Here is a 16545-nt window from a genome sequence, read left to right as displayed (position 1 = left end):
GTCTAGGGCCACACCACCCTGAACGCCCCCGATCTCGTCTGGTCTCGGAAGCTAAGCAGGGTCGGGCCTGGTTAGTACTTGGATGGGAGACCGCCTGGGAATACCGGGTGCCACAGGCTGCTGCTTTTTTTTTTTTTTTTTTTTTTTTGCCTCTTGTTGTGTCCCCTTTCTGGGAGCGCGGCGGCGGCCCGGGGTGGGGGTCACCCCCACCCTCAGCGCCCGCCCGCGGTGCCTGGCGCCCCAGCCCGCACCGTGGGGCCTCCTCTTGTCCCAAGCCGCGACACCGCCGCCACGCGGCAGCATGCGTGGCATCTGGACTGTCAGGTCTCAGACCAAAGGTCTGCTCTGTGGGAACCGACACGCTGGAGGAAACCTTGAGAGTCTGAGAGGGGAGGGAGTTCCAGAAGAAGGCCAGGATGTCATTTGGAGGGAGTATGTGACCAGAACTCGTCCCGTTGCTTTTGGGGTTCTATGGGCTACACGCAGGAATCTTTGGTGGTGGCACCTGATGTTGGGGGATCCGGAGTCACACCCAGACCTGCTCCACAGGCCTCCTTTTACTTTTCTCTTCGGATTCATTATTTTTAAAAAGTGTCTCTTACCTCTAGGATTGCATTTTCTTTTCTCTCTCTCTTCAAGCAGATGATGGGAGTACAAGTATTCAGGTGACATGTGTTGCCCGTGCCCCCCTCCCCCCTGTGTTCTTTTTTTTTTTTTTTTTTGAGACAGAGTCTCGTTTTGCTGCCCAGGCTAGAGTGAGTGCCATGGCGTCAGCCTAGCTCACAGCAACCTCAATCTCCGGGCTCAAGCAATCCTGCTGCCTCAGCCTCCCGAGTAGTTGGGACTACAGGCATGCACCACCACGCCCGGCTGTGTTTTTCTATATATATTAGTTGGCCAATTAATTTCTTTCTATTTTTAGTAGAGACGGGGTCTCGCTCTTGCTCAGGCTGGTTTCGAACTCCTGACCTGGAGCAATCCGCCCGCCTCGGCCTCCCAGAGAGCTAGGATTACAGGCGTGAGCCACCGCGCCCGCCCCCCCCTGTGTTCTTATTCATATACCTCTCATGTTGTTCCAGCGTATTGTGGGGGTACCAATGTTAAGGTCGGGTGCCTTGCCCTCTCCAAGCCTCCCCCCTCGGGTCAGAGCTTCAAGTGCGCCCATCCCCCAGTCGGTGCGCACCCACCCCATGCCTAATGGATGTGTATGCCCCTCCCCTCCCCCCACACGCCCGACACCCACCCGATGAAGGTGATTCCTCTCTGTCCACTTAGGCGTCCATCCGTTCGTACCAATTTGCTGGTGAGCGCGCTCACGTGGTGCTCGTGTGTCCATTCTTGGGATACCTGGCCTACTGGAACGGGTTCCAGCTCTGGCCAGGAGAACACGAGAGGCGCCCTCTCACCGCTGCTCCTCACAGCCGAATGGCACTCCGTGGTGTCCACGCGCCACATTTTATTCATGCACTCCTGGATGGATGGGCACTCGGGTCGCTTCCACGTCTTTGCGATTGTGAATTGTGCCCTAACTGTCACCCTAACCCTTACCCAGCCCGTCTCCACTGCCCCTGCCTGACGCACTCCTCCCCGGCCAGGCCCGTCACTGTCCTGGGCCCCCGCCTGACCGGCTCCTCCCCGCCCGGCCTCTCACCGTCCTCGGCCCCTGCCTGACCGGCTCCTCCGTCGCCTGGGCCTTCCAAGGGCTTGGTGTGGACGCTGCTTCCAGGAAGCCCTCCAGAAACCCGGCAGCAGGGTGGCCGCAGCAGTCTCCAGCAGCCGTCCCTAAGTCGCGTGAGTGCGGGGGACGTGCCCCCGCTGTGCCGCGGGGGCCCAGCCTGGTGTCTTCCCTGAGGCCCTGCGGCTGGCTGCCGGCTGGGCTGCCCCTCCCCGCAAGGGGAGAGCCGCGGAGGTGGGGACCGCCTCCTGATGGGGACGTACACGCAGCTCTCCACGTCGGATTCCGGGGCTCTCTGTCCTGCCCGAAGGCCCAGCTGGCCTGCGGGTCCTTAGAGTGGCAAAAACATCCGAAAACTGAGATTGAGGGTCCGGTGGGTGTCTGCACTTTTGTGCTGGGCACCCCAGGGAGGCCCGGGGGCTGGCTGGACAACGTGGTCTGCTGGGCGGGGGGGTTGGAGGAGCAACTGATGCCCTTTGCACTTCGGGTAGCAAGAGTCTGAGCAAGAGTCTCTGAGCCCTGTGCCCTGTGGGGGGGGGCGGGGGGGAGGAGGAGGAGGAGGAGGAGGAGGAGGAGGTGGGAAGGGCCGGGGCCTGCAGTCCTGTTCCCGGGGTGGCACGGCAAGTGGCCTCTTCCACAGGCTGCTTGGCCTGGGCTCCCTGCACCTGGGCCTTTGGAGGACCGGCCCTGTGCTTGCCAACACTTCCTGCAGGGACCCAGAGCTGGGAGGTGGCATCTCTCAGCCCTGGGTCGGGCAGAGCCCCAGCGGGCCATGCCCACAACCTCTCTCAGCACCGGTCCCCCAGAAGGCTCCTTTGGGACCAGGATTCTCTTGCGGTGACTCTTTAAGGTCTGGCCCCTGGATGGAGGGGCACCAGGAGTAGAGGAGCAGGAAGGGGAAGGGGGTGGCCATGCGAGGGGACACTTTGAGGCCGAGTCCCAGCTTCAGCCTGATCCTCCTGGGAACCCCGCTCTGAGACAAGGAGCCGGGCTTCGCATTCCCACAGCAGCCAGTCGTGGGCTGAGGACACCTGGGGCGTTGGGAACTCCCTGGCTTCTCCTTGGTTTAACGTCTGGAGCTGCTTGTGAATCGCGCCGCCACACACACCCGAGCGCAGGTGTCTTCCGCACAGACTGCGGGCCTCGCTCTTCTGAACGCCGCTAGCTCGCCACCCACCCACGGGTGAACCTGGTCAGGGTGCTTTCTCTAAGGGGCAGACTCTTTTCCGGGCGGGCTACCGGTGTCTCTGTTTGCTCGTTTCTTTCTTCCATTTCGGGAAAGTCTTCCTTGCTGGGTGTGGAAATCTCCTATGCCTTCCCTCGCCTATTCTGTCAGCTTTCAAATTCTCTTTCAGTTGCCACCCTCACAGATGGATTAGGAAACTCTTTCCGGTGCACTCATTAGTGAAATGACCTCCAGGAAGCTGGAATCCAATATCTAATGGCCGATTTTTAGCGAGTCCACACGCCAGGGTGGTCGGGGTCCAATGCAGCCCCGGCCAGGCCCAGGCCCCTTGGACTGGGCCACAGGAGGACACGGAGGAGGGTCCCGGCCCCCACGAAGCGGTGCCGGCAGTTCTCCACGGGCTTGGGCGTTTTCCAGAGGTAGGAGATGGAGGGGACTGATTTCTTCAGCGCCCCCCAAACCACGCCACCCCACCCCACCCATGGGACACATCCCCAGAGAGAGACGCCCCATACACTGGCTGTGCCCCAGCCCTGGCCCGGGGGAATAGGCGGCAGCCCACCCACAGGGCGAGGGGGGGGGGCGCAGCTGAAAGGGGTTGTGGGGGAGGGCGGCCCCTGGCTGGGGTCAAAGGGCGAGCGTCCCGCGCGTGCGCAGTCAGCGGCAGGCAGCGACGCGCTGGGGGTGGGCAGCGGGTAGGTGAAGGAGGCCGGGCGAGGAGACGAGGGGGGCTGGGAGGGCTCCACCTTGGCGAGTCCAGCCGTGGAGGCGCATCTTGTGTGAGTGTGAGTGAGTGTGAGTGTGTGTGTGTGTGTATACAGAGACAGCCCCCCGCCCCGCCCCGCCCATCACCCCGTCCCTGGGAGCCCGCGGGACCCGGCCGGAGAACTCAACCGGCCCGGCCCGGCGCGGGGCCTGGGGCGGGAGGCGGCGGCGGGGAAGCCCAGAGAGGCTCGGCTTCTTGAGCGGGGCAGGGGCGCCCTCCGCCGCCGTCTAGGGCCACACCACCCTGAACGCCCCCGATCTCGTCTGGTCTCGGAAGCTAAGCAGGGTCGGGCCTGGTTAGTACTTGGATGGGAGACCGCCTGGGAATACCGGGTGCCACAGGCTGCTGCTTTTTTTTTTTTTTTTTTTTTTTTGCCTCTTGTTGTGTCCCCTTTCTGGGAGCGCGGCGGCGGCCCGGGGTGGGGGTCACCCCCACCCTCAGCGCCCGCCCGCGGTGCCTGGCGCCCCAGCCCGCACCGTGGGGCCTCCTCTTGTCCCAAGCCGCGACACCGCCGCCACGCGGCAGCATGCGTGGCATCTGGACTGTCAGGTCTCAGACCAAAGGTCTGCTCTGTGGGAACCGACACGCTGGAGGAAACCTTGAGAGTCTGAGAGGGGAGGGAGTTCCAGAAGAAGGCCAGGATGTCATTTGGAGGGAGTATGTGACCAGAACTCGTCCCGTTGCTTTTGGGGTTCTATGGGCTACACGCAGGAATCTTTGGTGGTGGCACCTGATGTTGGGGGATCCGGAGTCACACCCAGACCTGCTCCACAGGCCTCCTTTTACTTTTCTCTTCGGATTCATTATTTTTAAAAAGTGTCTCTTACCTCTAGGATTGCATTTTCTTTTCTCTCTCTCTTCAAGCAGATGATGGGAGTACAAGTATTCAGGTGACATGTGTTGCCCGTGCCCCCCTCCCCCCTGTGTTCTTTTTTTTTTTTTTTTTTGAGACAGAGTCTCGTTTTGCTGCCCAGGCTAGAGTGAGTGCCATGGCGTCAGCCTAGCTCACAGCAACCTCAATCTCCGGGCTCAAGCAATCCTGCTGCCTCAGCCTCCCGAGTAGTTGGGACTACAGGCATGCACCACCACGCCCGGCTGTGTTTTTCTATATATATTAGTTGGCCAATTAATTTCTTTCTATTTTTAGTAGAGACGGGGTCTCGCTCTTGCTCAGGCTGGTTTCGAACTCCTGACCTGGAGCAATCCGCCCGCCTCGGCCTCCCAGAGAGCTAGGATTACAGGCGTGAGCCACCGCGCCCGCCCCCCCCTGTGTTCTTATTCATATACCTCTCATGTTGTTCCAGCGTATTGTGGGGGTACCAATGTTAAGGTCGGGTGCCTTGCCCTCTCCAAGCCTCCCCCCTCGGGTCAGAGCTTCAAGTGCGCCCATCCCCCAGTCGGTGCGCACCCACCCCATGCCTAATGGATGTGTATGCCCCTCCCCTCCCCCCACACGCCCGACACCCACCCGATGAAGGTGATTCCTCTCTGTCCACTTAGGCGTCCATCCGTTCGTACCAATTTGCTGGTGAGCGCGCTCACGTGGTGCTCGTGTGTCCATTCTTGGGATACCTGGCCTACTGGAACGGGTTCCAGCTCTGGCCAGGAGAACACGAGAGGCGCCCTCTCACCGCTGCTCCTCACAGCCGAATGGCACTCCGTGGTGTCCACGCGCCACATTTTATTCATGCACTCCTGGATGGATGGGCACTCGGGTCGCTTCCACGTCTTTGCGATTGTGAATTGTGCCCTAACTGTCACCCTAACCCTTACCCAGCCCGTCTCCACTGCCCCTGCCTGACGCACTCCTCCCCGGCCAGGCCCGTCACTGTCCTGGGCCCCCGCCTGACCGGCTCCTCCCCGCCCGGCCTCTCACCGTCCTCGGCCCCTGCCTGACCGGCTCCTCCGTCGCCTGGGCCTTCCAAGGGCTTGGTGTGGACGCTGCTTCCAGGAAGCCCTCCAGAAACCCGGCAGCAGGGTGGCCGCAGCAGTCTCCAGCAGCCGTCCCTAAGTCGCGTGAGTGCGGGGGACGTGCCCCCGCTGTGCCGCGGGGGCCCAGCCTGGTGTCTTCCCTGAGGCCCTGCGGCTGGCTGCCGGCTGGGCTGCCCCTCCCCGCAAGGGGAGAGCCGCGGAGGTGGGGACCGCCTCCTGATGGGGACGTACACGCAGCTCTCCACGTCGGATTCCGGGGCTCTCTGTCCTGCCCGAAGGCCCAGCTGGCCTGCGGGTCCTTAGAGTGGCAAAAACATCCGAAAACTGAGATTGAGGGTCCGGTGGGTGTCTGCACTTTTGTGCTGGGCACCCCAGGGAGGCCCGGGGGCTGGCTGGACAACGTGGTCTGCTGGGCGGGGGGGTTGGAGGAGCAACTGATGCCCTTTGCACTTCGGGTAGCAAGAGTCTGAGCAAGAGTCTCTGAGCCCTGTGCCCTGTGGGGGGGGGCGGGGGGGAGGAGGAGGAGGAGGAGGAGGAGGAGGAGGTGGGAAGGGCCGGGGCCTGCAGTCCTGTTCCCGGGGTGGCACGGCAAGTGGCCTCTTCCACAGGCTGCTTGGCCTGGGCTCCCTGCACCTGGGCCTTTGGAGGACCGGCCCTGTGCTTGCCAACACTTCCTGCAGGGACCCAGAGCTGGGAGGTGGCATCTCTCAGCCCTGGGTCGGGCAGAGCCCCAGCGGGCCATGCCCACAACCTCTCTCAGCACCGGTCCCCCAGAAGGCTCCTTTGGGACCAGGATTCTCTTGCGGTGACTCTTTAAGGTCTGGCCCCTGGATGGAGGGGCACCAGGAGTAGAGGAGCAGGAAGGGGAAGGGGGTGGCCATGCGAGGGGACACTTTGAGGCCGAGTCCCAGCTTCAGCCTGATCCTCCTGGGAACCCCGCTCTGAGACAAGGAGCCGGGCTTCGCATTCCCACAGCAGCCAGTCGTGGGCTGAGGACACCTGGGGCGTTGGGAACTCCCTGGCTTCTCCTTGGTTTAACGTCTGGAGCTGCTTGTGAATCGCGCCGCCACACACACCCGAGCGCAGGTGTCTTCCGCACAGACTGCGGGCCTCGCTCTTCTGAACGCCGCTAGCTCGCCACCCACCCACGGGTGAACCTGGTCAGGGTGCTTTCTCTAAGGGGCAGACTCTTTTCCGGGCGGGCTACCGGTGTCTCTGTTTGCTCGTTTCTTTCTTCCATTTCGGGAAAGTCTTCCTTGCTGGGTGTGGAAATCTCCTATGCCTTCCCTCGCCTATTCTGTCAGCTTTCAAATTCTCTTTCAGTTGCCACCCTCACAGATGGATTAGGAAACTCTTTCCGGTGCACTCATTAGTGAAATGACCTCCAGGAAGCTGGAATCCAATATCTAATGGCCGATTTTTAGCGAGTCCACACGCCAGGGTGGTCGGGGTCCAATGCAGCCCCGGCCAGGCCCAGGCCCCTTGGACTGGGCCACAGGAGGACACGGAGGAGGGTCCCGGCCCCCACGAAGCGGTGCCGGCAGTTCTCCACGGGCTTGGGCGTTTTCCAGAGGTAGGAGATGGAGGGGACTGATTTCTTCAGCGCCCCCCAAACCACGCCACCCCACCCCACCCATGGGACACATCCCCAGAGAGAGACGCCCCATACACTGGCTGTGCCCCAGCCCTGGCCCGGGGGAATAGGCGGCAGCCCACCCACAGGGCGAGGGGGGGGGCGCAGCTGAAAGGGGTTGTGGGGGAGGGCGGCCCCTGGCTGGGGTCAAAGGGCGAGCGTCCCGCGCGTGCGCAGTCAGCGGCAGGCAGCGACGCGCTGGGGGTGGGCAGCGGGTAGGTGAAGGAGGCCGGGCGAGGAGACGAGGGGGGCTGGGAGGGCTCCACCTTGGCGAGTCCAGCCGTGGAGGCGCATCTTGTGTGAGTGTGAGTGAGTGTGAGTGTGTGTGTGTGTGTATACAGAGACAGCCCCCCGCCCCGCCCCGCCCATCACCCCGTCCCTGGGAGCCCGCGGGACCCGGCCGGAGAACTCAACCGGCCCGGCCCGGCGCGGGGCCTGGGGCGGGAGGCGGCGGCGGGGAAGCCCAGAGAGGCTCGGCTTCTTGAGCGGGGCAGGGGCGCCCTCCGCCGCCGTCTAGGGCCACACCACCCTGAACGCCCCCGATCTCGTCTGGTCTCGGAAGCTAAGCAGGGTCGGGCCTGGTTAGTACTTGGATGGGAGACCGCCTGGGAATACCGGGTGCCACAGGCTGCTGCTTTTTTTTTTTTTTTTTTTTTTTTTGCCTCTTGTTGTGTCCCCTTTCTGGGAGCGCGGCGGCGGCCCGGGGTGGGGGTCACCCCCACCCTCAGCGCCCGCCCGCGGTGCCTGGCGCCCCAGCCCGCACCGTGGGGCCTCCTCTTGTCCCAAGCCGCGACACCGCCGCCACGCGGCAGCATGCGTGGCATCTGGACTGTCAGGTCTCAGACCAAAGGTCTGCTCTGTGGGAACCGACACGCTGGAGGAAACCTTGAGAGTCTGAGAGGGGAGGGAGTTCCAGAAGAAGGCCAGGATGTCATTTGGAGGGAGTATGTGACCAGAACTCGTCCCGTTGCTTTTGGGGTTCTATGGGCTACACGCAGGAATCTTTGGTGGTGGCACCTGATGTTGGGGGATCCGGAGTCACACCCAGACCTGCTCCACAGGCCTCCTTTTACTTTTCTCTTCGGATTCATTATTTTTAAAAAGTGTCTCTTACCTCTATGATTGCATTTTCTTTTCTCTCTCTCTTCAAGCAGATGATGGGAGTACAAGTATTCAGGTGACATGTGTTGCCCGTGCCCCCCTCCCCCCTGTGTTCTTTTTTTTTTTTTTTTTGAGACAGAGTCTCGTTTTGCTGCCCAGGCTAGAGTGAGTGCCATGGCGTCAGCCTAGCTCACAGCAACCTCAATCTCCGGGCTCAAGCAATCCTGCTGCCTCAGCCTCCCGAGTAGTTGGGACTACAGGCATGCACCACCACGCCCGGCTGTGTTTTTCTATATATATTAGTTGGCCAATTAATTTCTTTCTATTTTTAGTAGAGACGGGGTCTCGCTCTTGCTCAGGCTGGTTTCGAACTCCTGACCTGGAGCAATCCGCCCGCCTCGGCCTCCCAGAGAGCTAGGATTACAGGCGTGAGCCACCGCGCCCGCCCCCCCCCTGTGTTCTTATTGATATACCTCTCATGTTGTTCCAGCGTATTGTGGGGGTACCAATGTTAAGGTCGGGTGCCTTGCCCTCTCCAAGCCTCCCCCCTCGGGTCAGAGCTTCAAGTGCGCCCATCCCCCAGTCGGTGCGCACCCACCCCATGCCTAATGGATGTGTATGCCCCTCCCCTCCCCCCACACGCCCGACACCCACCCGATGAAGGTGATTCCTCTCTGTCCACTTAGGCGTCCATCCGTTCGTACCAATTTGCTGGTGAGCGCGCTCACGTGGTGCTCGTGTGTCCATTCTTGGGATACCTGGCCTACTGGAACGGGTTCCAGCTCTGGCCAGGAGAACACGAGAGGCGCCCTCTCACCGCTGCTCCTCACAGCCGAATGGCACTCCGTGGTGTCCACGCGCCACATTTTATTCATGCACTCCTGGATGGATGGGCACTCGGGTCGCTTCCACGTCTTTGCGATTGTGAATTGTGCCCTAACTGTCACCCTAACCCTTACCCAGCCCGTCTCCACTGCCCCTGCCTGACGCACTCCTCCCCGGCCAGGCCCGTCACTGTCCTGGGCCCCCGCCTGACCGGCTCCTCCCCGCCCGGCCTCTCACCGTCCTCGGCCCCTGCCTGACCGGCTCCTCCGTCGCCTGGGCCTTCCAAGGGCTTGGTGTGGACGCTGCTTCCAGGAAGCCCTCCAGAAACCCGGCAGCAGGGTGGCCGCAGCAGTCTCCAGCAGCCGTCCCTAAGTCGCGTGAGTGCGGGGGACGTGCCCCCGCTGTGCCGCGGGGGCCCAGCCTGGTGTCTTCCCTGAGGCCCTGCGGCTGGCTGCCGGCTGGGCTGCCCCTCCCCGCAAGGGGAGAGCCGCGGAGGTGGGGACCGCCTCCTGATGGGGACGTACACGCAGCTCTCCACGTCGGATTCCGGGGCTCTCTGTCCTGCCCGAAGGCCCAGCTGGCCTGCGGGTCCTTAGAGTGGCAAAAACATCCGAAAACTGAGATTGAGGGTCCGGTGGGTGTCTGCACTTTTGTGCTGGGCACCCCAGGGAGGCCCGGGGGCTGGCTGGACAACGTGGTCTGCTGGGCGGGGGGGTTGGAGGAGCAACTGATGCCCTTTGCACTTCGGGTAGCAAGAGTCTGAGCAAGAGTCTCTGAGCCCTGTGCCCTGTGGGGGGGGGCGGGGGGGAGGAGGAGGAGGAGGAGGAGGAGGAGGAGGTGGGAAGGGCCGGGGCCTGCAGTCCTGTTCCCGGGGTGGCACGGCAAGTGGCCTCTTCCACAGGCTGCTTGGCCTGGGCTCCCTGCACCTGGGCCTTTGGAGGACCGGCCCTGTGCTTGCCAACACTTCCTGCAGGGACCCAGAGCTGGGAGGTGGCATCTCTCAGCCCTGGGTCGGGCAGAGCCCCAGCGGGCCATGCCCACAACCTCTCTCAGCACCGGTCCCCCAGAAGGCTCCTTTGGGACCAGGATTCTCTTGCGGTGACTCTTTAAGGTCTGGCCCCTGGATGGAGGGGCACCAGGAGTAGAGGAGCAGGAAGGGGAAGGGGGTGGCCATGCGAGGGGACACTTTGAGGCCGAGTCCCAGCTTCAGCCTGATCCTCCTGGGAACCCCGCTCTGAGACAAGGAGCCGGGCTTCGCATTCCCACAGCAGCCAGTCGTGGGCTGAGGACACCTGGGGCGTTGGGAACTCCCTGGCTTCTCCTTGGTTTAACGTCTAGAGCTGCTTGTGAATCGCGCCGCCACACACACCCGAGCGCAGGTGTCTTCCGCACAGACTGCGGGCCTCGCTCTTCTGAACGCCGCTAGCTCGCCACCCACCCACGGGTGAACCTGGTCAGGGTGCTTTCTCTAAGGGGCAGACTCTTTTCCGGGCGGGCTACCGGTGTCTCTGTTTGCTCGTTTCTTTCTTCCATTTCGGGAAAGTCTTCCTTGCTGGGTGTGGAAATCTCCTATGCCTTCCCTCGCCTATTCTGTCAGCTTTCAAATTCTCTTTCAGTTGCCACCCTCACAGATGGATTAGGAAACTCTTTCCGGTGCACTCATTAGTGAAATGACCTCCAGGAAGCTGGAATCCAATATCTAATGGCCGATTTTTAGCGAGTCCACACGCCAGGGTGGTCGGGGTCCAATGCAGCCCCGGCCAGGCCCAGGCCCCTTGGACTGGGCCACAGGAGGACACGGAGGAGGGTCCCGGCCCCCACGAAGCGGTGCCGGCAGTTCTCCACGGGCTTGGGCGTTTTCCAGAGGTAGGAGATGGAGGGGACTGATTTCTTCAGCGCCCCCCAAACCACGCCACCCCACCCCACCCATGGGACACATCCCCAGAGAGAGACGCCCCATACACTGGCTGTGCCCCAGCCCTGGCCCGGGGGAATAGGCGGCAGCCCACCCACAGGGCGAGGGGGGGGGGCGCAGCTGAAAGGGGTTGTGGGGGAGGGCGGCCCCTGGCTGGGGTCAAAGGGCGAGCGTCCCGCGCGTGCGCAGTCAGCGGCAGGCAGCGACGCGCTGGGGGTGGGCAGCGGGTAGGTGAAGGAGGCCGGGCGAGGAGACGAGGGGGGCTGGGAGGGCTCCACCTTGGCGAGTCCAGCCGTGGAGGCGCATCTTGTGTGAGTGTGAGTGAGTGTGAGTGTGTGTGTGTGTGTATACAGAGACAGCCCCCCGCCCCGCCCCGCCCATCACCCCGTCCCTGGGAGCCCGCGGGACCCGGCCGGAGAACTCAACCGGCCCGGCCCGGCGCGGGGCCTGGGGCGGGAGGCGGCGGCGGGGAAGCCCAGAGAGGCTCGGCTTCTTGAGCGGGGCAGGGGCGCCCTCCGCCGCCGTCTAGGGCCACACCACCCTGAACGCCCCCGATCTCGTCTGGTCTCGGAAGCTAAGCAGGGTCGGGCCTGGTTAGTACTTGGATGGGAGACCGCCTGGGAATACCGGGTGCCACAGGCTGCTGCTTTTTTTTTTTTTTTTTTTTTTTTGCCTCTTGTTGTGTCCCCTTTCTGGGAGCGCGGCGGCGGCCCGGGGTGGGGGTCACCCCCACCCTCAGCGCCCGCCCGCGGTGCCTGGCGCCCCAGCCCGCACCGTGGGGCCTCCTCTTGTCCCAAGCCGCGACACCGCCGCCACGCGGCAGCATGCGTGGCATCTGGACTGTCAGGTCTCAGACCAAAGGTCTGCTCTGTGGGAACCGACACGCTGGAGGAAACCTTGAGAGTCTGAGAGGGGAGGGAGTTCCAGAAGAAGGCCAGGATGTCATTTGGAGGGAGTATGTGACCAGAACTCGTCCCGTTGCTTTTGGGGTTCTATGGGCTACACGCAGGAATCTTTGGTGGTGGCACCTGATGTTGGGGGATCCGGAGTCACACCCAGACCTGCTCCACAGGCCTCCTTTTACTTTTCTCTTCGGATTCATTATTTTTAAAAAGTGTCTCTTACCTCTATGATTGCATTTTCTTTTCTCTCTCTCTTCAAGCAGATGATGGGAGTACAAGTATTCAGGTGACATGTGTTGCCCGTGCCCCCCTCCCCCCTGTGTTCTTTTTTTTTTTTTTTTTTGAGACAGAGTCTCGTTTTGCTGCCCAGGCTAGAGTGAGTGCCATGGCGTCAGCCTAGCTCACAGCAACCTCAATCTCCGGGCTCAAGCAATCCTGCTGCCTCAGCCTCCCGAGTAGTTGGGACTACAGGCATGCACCACCACGCCCGGCTGTGTTTTTCTATATATATTAGTTGGCCAATTAATTTCTTTCTATTTTTAGTAGAGACGGGGTCTCGCTCTTGCTCAGGCTGGTTTCGAACTCCTGACCTGGAGCAATCCGCCCGCCTCGGCCTCCCAGAGAGCTAGGATTACAGGCGTGAGCCACCGCGCCCGCCCCCCCCCTGTGTTCTTATTGATATACCTCTCATGTTGTTCCAGCGTATTGTGGGGGTACCAATGTTAAGGTCGGGTGCCTTGCCCTCTCCAAGCCTCCCCCCTCGGGTCAGAGCTTCAAGTGCGCCCATCCCCCAGTCGGTGCGCACCCACCCCATGCCTAATGGATGTGTATGCCCCTCCCCTCCCCCCACACGCCCGACACCCACCCGATGAAGGTGATTCCTCTCTGTCCACTTAGGCGTCCATCCGTTCGTACCAATTTGCTGGTGAGCGCGCTCACGTGGTGCTCGTGTGTCCATTCTTGGGATACCTGGCCTACTGGAACGGGTTCCAGCTCTGGCCAGGAGAACACGAGAGGCGCCCTCTCACCGCTGCTCCTCACAGCCGAATGGCACTCCGTGGTGTCCACGCGCCACATTTTATTCATGCACTCCTGGATGGATGGGCACTCGGGTCGCTTCCACGTCTTTGCGATTGTGAATTGTGCCCTAACTGTCACCCTAACCCTTACCCAGCCCGTCTCCACTGCCCCTGCCTGACGCACTCCTCCCCGGCCAGGCCCGTCACTGTCCTGGGCCCCCGCCTGACCGGCTCCTCCCCGCCCGGCCTCTCACCGTCCTCGGCCCCTGCCTGACCGGCTCCTCCGTCGCCTGGGCCTTCCAAGGGCTTGGTGTGGACGCTGCTTCCAGGAAGCCCTCCAGAAACCCGGCAGCAGGGTGGCCGCAGCAGTCTCCAGCAGCCGTCCCTAAGTCGCGTGAGTGCGGGGGACGTGCCCCCGCTGTGCCGCGGGGGCCCAGCCTGGTGTCTTCCCTGAGGCCCTGCGGCTGGCTGCCGGCTGGGCTGCCCCTCCCCGCAAGGGGAGAGCCGCGGAGGTGGGGACCGCCTCCTGATGGGGACGTACACGCAGCTCTCCACGTCGGATTCCGGGGCTCTCTGTCCTGCCCGAAGGCCCAGCTGGCCTGCGGGTCCTTAGAGTGGCAAAAACATCCGAAAACTGAGATTGAGGGTCCGGTGGGTGTCTGCACTTTTGTGCTGGGCACCCCAGGGAGGCCCGGGGGCTGGCTGGACAACGTGGTCTGCTGGGCGGGGGGGTTGGAGGAGCAACTGATGCCCTTTGCACTTCGGGTAGCAAGAGTCTGAGCAAGAGTCTCTGAGCCCTGTGCCCTGTGGGGGGGGGCGGGGGGGAGGAGGAGGAGGAGGAGGAGGAGGAGGAGGTGGGAAGGGCCGGGGCCTGCAGTCCTGTTCCCGGGGTGGCACGGCAAGTGGCCTCTTCCACAGGCTGCTTGGCCTGGGCTCCCTGCACCTGGGCCTTTGGAGGACCGGCCCTGTGCTTGCCAACACTTCCTGCAGGGACCCAGAGCTGGGAGGTGGCATCTCTCAGCCCTGGGTCGGGCAGAGCCCCAGCGGGCCATGCCCACAACCTCTCTCAGCACCGGTCCCCCAGAAGGCTCCTTTGGGACCAGGATTCTCTTGCGGTGACTCTTTAAGGTCTGGCCCCTGGATGGAGGGGCACCAGGAGTAGAGGAGCAGGAAGGGGAAGGGGGTGGCCATGCGAGGGGACACTTTGAGGCCGAGTCCCAGCTTCAGCCTGATCCTCCTGGGAACCCCGCTCTGAGACAAGGAGCCGGGCTTCGCATTCCCACAGCAGCCAGTCGTGGGCTGAGGACACCTGGGGCGTTGGGAACTCCCTGGCTTCTCCTTGGTTTAACGTCTAGAGCTGCTTGTGAATCGCGCCGCCACACACACCCGAGCGCAGGTGTCTTCCGCACAGACTGCGGGCCTCGCTCTTCTGAACGCCGCTAGCTCGCCACCCACCCACGGGTGAACCTGGTCAGGGTGCTTTCTCTAAGGGGCAGACTCTTTTCCGGGCGGGCTACCGGTGTCTCTGTTTGCTCGTTTCTTTCTTCCATTTCGGGAAAGTCTTCCTTGCTGGGTGTGGAAATCTCCTATGCCTTCCCTCGCCTATTCTGTCAGCTTTCAAATTCTCTTTCAGTTGCCACCCTCACAGATGGATTAGGAAACTCTTTCCGGTGCACTCATTAGTGAAATGACCTCCAGGAAGCTGGAATCCAATATCTAATGGCCGATTTTTAGCGAGTCCACACGCCAGGGTGGTCGGGGTCCAATGCAGCCCCGGCCAGGCCCAGGCCCCTTGGACTGGGCCACAGGAGGACACGGAGGAGGGTCCCGGCCCCCACGAAGCGGTGCCGGCAGTTCTCCACGGGCTTGGGCGTTTTCCAGAGGTAGGAGATGGAGGGGACTGATTTCTTCAGCGCCCCCCAAACCACGCCACCCCACCCCACCCATGGGACACATCCCCAGAGAGAGACGCCCCATACACTGGCTGTGCCCCAGCCCTGGCCCGGGGGAATAGGCGGCAGCCCACCCACAGGGCGAGGGGGGGGGGCGCAGCTGAAAGGGGTTGTGGGGGAGGGCGGCCCCTGGCTGGGGTCAAAGGGCGAGCGTCCCGCGCGTGCGCAGTCAGCGGCAGGCAGCGACGCGCTGGGGGTGGGCAGCGGGTAGGTGAAGGAGGCCGGGCGAGGAGACGAGGGGGGCTGGGAGGGCTCCACCTTGGCGAGTCCAGCCGTGGAGGCGCATCTTGTGTGAGTGTGAGTGAGTGTGAGTGTGTGTGTGTGTGTATACAGAGACAGCCCCCCGCCCCGCCCCGCCCATCACCCCGTCCCTGGGAGCCCGCGGGACCCGGCCGGAGAACTCAACCGGCCCGGCCCGGCGCGGGGCCTGGGGCGGGAGGCGGCGGCGGGGAAGCCCAGAGAGGCTCGGCTTCTTGAGCGGGGCAGGGGCGCCCTCCGCCGCCGTCTAGGGCCACACCACCCTGAACGCCCCCGATCTCGTCTGGTCTCGGAAGCTAAGCAGGGTCGGGCCTGGTTAGTACTTGGATGGGAGACCGCCTGGGAATACCGGGTGCCACAGGCTGCTGCTTTTTTTTTTTTTTTTTTTTTTTTTGCCTCTTGTTGTGTCCCCTTTCTGGGAGCGCGGCGGCGGCCCGGGGTGGGGGTCACCCCCACCCTCAGCGCCCGCCCGCGGTGCCTGGCGCCCCAGCCCGCACCGTGGGGCCTCCTCTTGTCCCAAGCCGCGACACCGCCGCCACGCGGCAGCATGCGTGGCATCTGGACTGTCAGGTCTCAGACCAAAGGTCTGCTCTGTGGGAACCGACACGCTGGAGGAAACCTTGAGAGTCTGAGAGGGGAGGGAGTTCCAGAAGAAGGCCAGGATGTCATTTGGAGGGAGTATGTGACCAGAACTCGTCCCGTTGCTTTTGGGGTTCTATGGGCTACACGCAGGAATCTTTGGTGGTGGCACCTGATGTTGGGGGATCCGGAGTCACACCCAGACCTGCTCCACAGGCCTCCTTTTACTTTTCTCTTCGGATTCATTATTTTTAAAAAGTGTCTCTTACCTCTATGATTGCATTTTCTTTTCTCTCTCTCTTCAAGCAGATGATGGGAGTACAAGTATTCAGGTGACATGTGTTGCCCGTGCCCCCCTCCCCCCTGTGTTCTTTTTTTTTTTTTTTTTTGAGACAGAGTCTCGTTTTGCTGCCCAGGCTAGAGTGAGTGCCATGGCGTCAGCCTAGCTCACAGCAACCTCAATCTCCGGGCTCAAGCAATCCTGCTGCCTCAGCCTCCCGAGTAGTTGGGACTACAGGCATGCACCACCACGCCCGGCTGTGTTTTTCTATATATATTAGTTGGCCAATTAATTTCTTTCTATTTTTAGTAGAGACGGGGTCTCGCTCTTGCTCAGGCTGGTTTCGAACTCCTGACCTGGAGCAATCCGCCCGCCTCGGCCTCCCAGAGAGCTAGGATTACAGGCGTGAGCCACCGCGCCCGCCCCCCCCTGTGTTCTTATTCATATACCTCTCATGTTGTTCCAGCGTATTGTGGGGGTACCAATGTTAAGGTCGGGTGCCTTGCCCTCTCCAAGCCTCCC

General features: G+C 62.3%; 5 non-coding genes across 5 annotated transcripts; all 5 read left to right on the top strand.

Annotated features, from left to right (window-relative positions):
• LOC142868634 (5S ribosomal RNA) lies at nt 1–119 on the top strand. The gene has a single exon (XR_012917580.1). It is a non-coding gene; the product is annotated as a 5S ribosomal RNA (ribosomal RNA).
• Nucleotides 120–3852: 3733 nt separating this feature from the next.
• Nucleotides 3853–3971, top strand: LOC142868623 (5S ribosomal RNA). Its single transcript, XR_012917569.1, has one exon. It is a non-coding gene; the product is annotated as a 5S ribosomal RNA (ribosomal RNA).
• Nucleotides 3972–7703: 3732 nt separating this feature from the next.
• LOC142868612 (5S ribosomal RNA) lies at nt 7704–7822 on the top strand. Its single transcript, XR_012917558.1, has one exon. It is a non-coding gene; the product is annotated as a 5S ribosomal RNA (ribosomal RNA).
• Nucleotides 7823–11556: 3734 nt separating this feature from the next.
• On the top strand, nt 11557–11675 carry LOC142868601 (5S ribosomal RNA). Its single transcript, XR_012917547.1, has one exon. It is a non-coding gene; the product is annotated as a 5S ribosomal RNA (ribosomal RNA).
• A 3734-nt stretch (nt 11676–15409) lies between these two features.
• On the top strand, nt 15410–15528 carry LOC142868586 (5S ribosomal RNA). Its single transcript, XR_012917532.1, has one exon. It is a non-coding gene; the product is annotated as a 5S ribosomal RNA (ribosomal RNA).
• The last annotated feature ends 1017 nt before the right edge of the window (nt 15529–16545 follow it).

The sequence above is a fragment of the Microcebus murinus genome, unplaced genomic scaffold, assembly GCF_040939455.1.
Source record: "Microcebus murinus isolate Inina unplaced genomic scaffold, M.murinus_Inina_mat1.0 scaf035_hap2_Mmur4.0, whole genome shotgun sequence".
In the NCBI taxonomy this organism is placed as follows: Eukaryota; Metazoa; Chordata; class Mammalia; order Primates; family Cheirogaleidae; genus Microcebus; species Microcebus murinus.
This window is presented reverse-complemented; position numbering and strand designations above follow the sequence as displayed.